The sequence below is a fragment of the Herpailurus yagouaroundi genome, unplaced genomic scaffold (assembly GCF_014898765.1).
Source record: "Herpailurus yagouaroundi ecotype Mexico unplaced genomic scaffold, PumYag 216, whole genome shotgun sequence".
Taxonomy (NCBI): domain Eukaryota; kingdom Metazoa; phylum Chordata; class Mammalia; order Carnivora; family Felidae; genus Herpailurus; species Herpailurus yagouaroundi.
Window position 1 is genome coordinate 4,859,908 of NW_024412447.1, and position 5,000 is coordinate 4,864,907.

The 5,000-nt window shown below is 45.8% G+C and overlaps 1 long non-coding RNA gene across 1 annotated transcript in view; it reads right to left on the minus strand.

The window, feature by feature from the left end:
- Window positions 1–5,000, minus strand: part of LOC121017563 (uncharacterized) — a 23,221-nt gene that overhangs the window by 17,223 nt on the left and 998 nt on the right. The gene's annotated exons all lie outside the window — the stretch shown is intronic.

Genomic DNA, 5,000 nt, shown 5'->3' on the forward strand with positions numbered 1-5,000 from the left:
GGGGGCCGGCGGGGTCGCCTCCGAGCCCGAGCGGGGGTCCGGGGCGAGGCCGGGGTCGCTGGCGGCCGGGGTGGCCCGGGGGCTCGGGCAGGGCGCGGGGGTCGCCCTCTCGGGGCGGGGGACCTTGGGGGCGACCTTCCCCGCCTCTCGTCGCCAAGGGCGTTCACGCCCTCCGGAGCCGACTGCAGGAGGCTGACCACCCCCCCCCCCCCCAACCCTTCGGTGTCTCTTCTCAGGTGGTGGGAAGCGGGGTATCCCCGAGAAATGGGGAGGGGAAAGTTCCGAATTGGGGATCCTCGGGGTCCAAGAGGGGCGGGTGGAGGGACAAGGTTGAAAGCCGTGTGCCCGTGTGCCGGGCTTTAGGTCACAAGTGGTGCGTGGGGAGGCTTCAACGAGGAGTGGGCAGCCGGGGCACAGGCATTTTATGAACTGGGGGACGTTCCGGGTTAAGCCCCCCAAATAAGCCCGGGGCATCCCGCGGTCAGGTGAGAGCAGCAAGAGCCGGGTTGTGTGCCTGACGCCCAGTTCATTTGCAATTGTTGTGGATGACTTAGTGGCGTGCAAATTACTGTCGTGTCATGCTGCGAATCATGCCCGTGAAGCTGCATTTACGCGCGTGTGTGGAGTGGGGTCGTTGGTTTGGAAAGCGGAGGGGTTACCACCCCTGTCTTGCAGGCACACCCGAAGTTGAGGTTCTCAATACTTTGGCTGAAGATCTCCTTGATGCCGACAGACGGGATCTTCAGAGCCCCTTGTAATAAGGGAGGGTTTTGAGAAAAAAAAAAAAATCTTAATTACAGGCTGCAGCCGCCTGTGAGAATCAGCAGTCTCGAGCGCTTTCAGGTTGAAGTGGTTGGTTAATCAAGGTGCCTTCTAAGACTGTAAGGGCTGCCCGAGAGGTTTGTGCCCCAAGAAGCGATGCGACTGTGATCGTGGGAAGCTGGCAGGCTTGGTGGCATTTGTCGAATTCAGTTCTCATAGTTAAAGCTAGGGATAGCACTGTGGCATCGAGTGGGTGTGTTGTTTTTCGAAAGAAAGTGCTGTGGAAAGAAGGAGCCGAGTCGCAGAGCCTCCTACAAGCCAGGCTGTCTGCCTGAAGAGTCTAAGCGATGGATTCTCCCCAGATCCCCTGCCTCCTGCCTGTCACAACTTGGGTAACACAACAGGCATACAGCAGTTTTTCCCTTTTACAGAGTAAACAGGCATCACGTTTAAGCATTTGACATCAGAGTCAAGGTAGGCAGCCGGCTTGGCGATTTTTGTTTGGAAGGCGTTTCCGACTCCTGTGAATAAAGACATGGAGACGGTTTGAAGGTAAAAGCAGATATAAAGATTAGAAAAGGAAGTCAGCGTGGCCCAGCAGTTTACAGATCTTGAGTACTGTAGCAAAGGATGTTATTAAGTATCAAAAGTCTTAAAACTTTCTCTGGGCTACTGATTTCCAGATTGTATTCCCGGGAGAGAGGTTTTCAAAAATGTCATGCTCAAAGATGTGCGTGATACCATTTGTAGTAGTAGAAAATCGGAAATGGCAACGCCCGATAGGAGGAAGGTGAGGTAAATTATGGGAAGTTTATTGATGAAATGGTAGAACCATTAGAAACAAGCAGTTGCTTTATATGTCCTGGTGGAAGCAACATAATGTAATGTGAATGTAACGTTTTTCTGTTTTCCAAGTTTCTGGAATGATATGCATTACTTTCAAATTCAAATGAAAGAAAAACCTTATAAAAAAAACCCTGTGCATTGGGAAAAGGGTGTGATTGCTTTTAACGTACCATTTAATCCACTAGAACAATTGTCAATGACCAGTTGTTTATTTGTCTACTAAAATGCCCAGCAGCATGGTAGGTGCCGGAAAATAACTTTTAACCTTTACTGATAAGGTTTATTATCTTCTTTGAATTATAGGAGACACTTAAAAATAAATTTGGCAATCTTAGAATAAATATGTTTTTGGGTAAATGAAAGCCTTAGAGTTTTGAAATAAGAATTATTGTATAGCAATTATGATACACATTTGATGTGCTTGTATTTGACTATTTGGGGAGGTTTTGAAGTTAATATACCTCTTTAAAGTTCTTTACAGTTATTACTGCCATTTAGATAAAAAAAAATTCTTTGCTTTAAAGCTCATGTTAAAAAAAAAAAAAAAGATGTTTAATTGCTACACCCAACGTGGGGCTCAAACTCACCACTCCGAGATCAAGAGTCGCATGCTCTTCCTATTGAGCCAGCCAGGTGCCCCTAAAATTCACGTTTTTAAAAATAAAGTTCAGCCCTTCGAAAGAGAATAATTTCAGTTGCCAGTCGTTTGCCAGCCAGTCGTAAAACATAACTTTTGTGTACATATTTTTAGAGTAGAGAACTTTGAACCCTACATGGGGAAGTCAGCTACAACTTGTTTACAAGATAGGGTAAATAATCTGTGCAAATGGCAGTTACACAGGCAGGAGAGATCATTTAAGAGCTTTTTTTTTTTTTTTTTTTTGCTAATGTGTTTGTAGGGCTAAGAGATTTTAAAAATGATTCTTACTTGGTATTTTTATAACTTGAATTTTTGTCTAGGGTAGTAGTATTTGTTCTTTCCGTGGAAGATAAGGGCACAGGGTGGTGATCTGAATGGTTGGAGGGCAGTTCTAAGGAGGAACACGTTGGGGGGTTGGTTACAAGATTACAAGAACACATTGTTACTTACAGTGTGCCCAGAGTGCAGTTAAGGTATTTTTAATTCCTTCGGGGCTTTATTGCCTTTCGGTTTTTCTAGAACAGTTCTTGAGATTTGCCTCTATTTGGCAGGTGACTGGCTAGTTTGGCTCCTTGCCACCATCTTAACTCAGTTTGGGAATGTGCCTGATTGATGTTCCCGAATGGACCATCTGTGGCAGATGACGTGAAGGACTTTGCTGGTTTTCCCCTCCCCACCCCCAGTCAGTGTAGATGAGGATTATAAGCGTGTGTTTCATGTGAGAAGGTGCTCCGCCTCACTCATAATGAAATAAATACAGATTAAGACCAGGCTGAGAACCCACCTTTCACCTGTCAGCCAAGCAAGGACCCCCCACCTTTGAAACCATCTGTTGGCGGTGGGAGGGTAAATTAGTTACAGAGACAGCCTGGGTCCTGTTGGCTCAGGTCCATTGCTTGGCCTTCCCCTGCGGAGAGAGTCACCCCTGCAGGCAACATTTCCCAGACCTTTGGGTCAGCTGGCTTGCAGCTAGGTTTGGGTGGTGGGAGCCTCTGGTGGGTGGTGGGAGAGATGGATGGCTACAGGAAGGGGGAAACCAGGTTCTCTCCTCCTTACGTTTGGCCTCAGACCGTCTCTGTGGCCGTTGCACGGTCTCCTTTTGCCTCCAGCGCCTGCCCATTTCCCTGAGCTTTGGAAATCCCTCCTCCGTTTGGTCCTCCAACTTAGAGGTGGCATCAGCTTCTTGCTCTTGCGGTCTCTGGTTGTCTTACCATCTTCCGTGTGACTTCTCAGCTTTTGCATCACGCATGTAACCAACTCCTTGTATGAAACGTCCTCCGCTTGAGATCCCTAGAGGGCCTTCTTCTGTTTCTCTGGATGGATCCCAATAGATGCAGCAATGTTGGGCAGCAGCAGCTTTTTAAACAATTGCAAGTGTGCAAATCCTTTGAACAAGCAGTAACAGTTCGAGGAATTTAATCTGCAGGTATTTGTGCATGTTGGAGATGCTGTAGGTACACGATTATTTGCTGCATTGTTTGTGGTAGTAAAAGATGAGAAATAACCCAGGTTATCCACAGGAGACTCATCGGGTAAATCTCATACCCAGATGGTGAATGAAGTTGTAAGCAGGAACGAGGAACCACTTTATGAATTGATCTGGAAAGATCTCCAAAATGCTAAGTTACAAAAACAAAGTGCAGGAAAGTGTGCTTTGTAGGCTACCATCTTTTCTTTTTCCTTTTCTTTTCTTCTCTTTTCTTTTCTTTTTTTCGGAAGTGTTTGTGTATGTGCGAAAATTCTCGGAAAGGTTAAATAAGGAACCAAGAATTAGCTTTCCCTGTTGGGGGAGGGCAATGGGAACTGAGCAGGTGGAGAATGAAGGTGCAGTGGAGCCGTCGCTCTGTGCCTTTTTATTTTTTTGAAATTCAAAAAAGTTTATTTCTGCTTCTTCCAAAATTGGAAAGCCATTTCACACAGAAAAATAGTATGCTGGTAAGAAAACATCCTTTTTGAGAGGGTTTTTTGTTTTGTTTTTTTTTTGAGAGAGCTAGAGTGAAGGCAGGGGAGAGGAAGAGGGAGAGACTCTTAAGCAGAGCTTGATGGAGGGATCAAACCATGACCGTGAGGTCATGACCTGAGCTGAAATCAAAAGTTGGCTGCTTCACCAACTGAGTCACTGAGGTGTCCTGAAGTATTTTTATATACTAAAAAAAAAAAAAAAAAAAAAAAAAGAAGAAGAAAGAAAGAAAAAAAATGATTTAAATGTAGAAAGTTATAAAATATGCTATCTGTATTTCCAGTCAAGGCACAGGAAATTACTGGTCTTTTAATGTTTAAGAGGTGACATGATGGGTGTTTTCAGAGTATGCTTAGAGCGTGTTCTTGAACGCTTGTTCAACGGATAGTGATAGCGCCTCTACCAAAATGCCAGGCACTGCTCCTGGCACAAGGTTGAGTAGCGGTGAATAAGGCAGATGAATTTCCTGCGTTCCCAGAGCTTTTGTTTAGATGGGAGACAGACAGGAAAGGTAAACAGACACATAAAATAATCACAAGTTATGCTGAGTGTGTTGAAGGAAATCATCAGGGGTGGAGGGACTTGGGGGGAGAGGCAGGGGAAGCCTTTGGGAGGAAGAGTGCCAGGGGGCGGGGCTGGAAGGAGTGGCCTCAGGGGGTAAGGGATTCACGAAGCCAATGCAAGATTTTAAACAGGGCAGTGATATTTGACTTCTGTTTCAATAATTTTAGCCGATGTTTACATAATGCTCTCGGCTGTTGGGGCTCCGTCCTGTGTGCTTTATTGTATCTT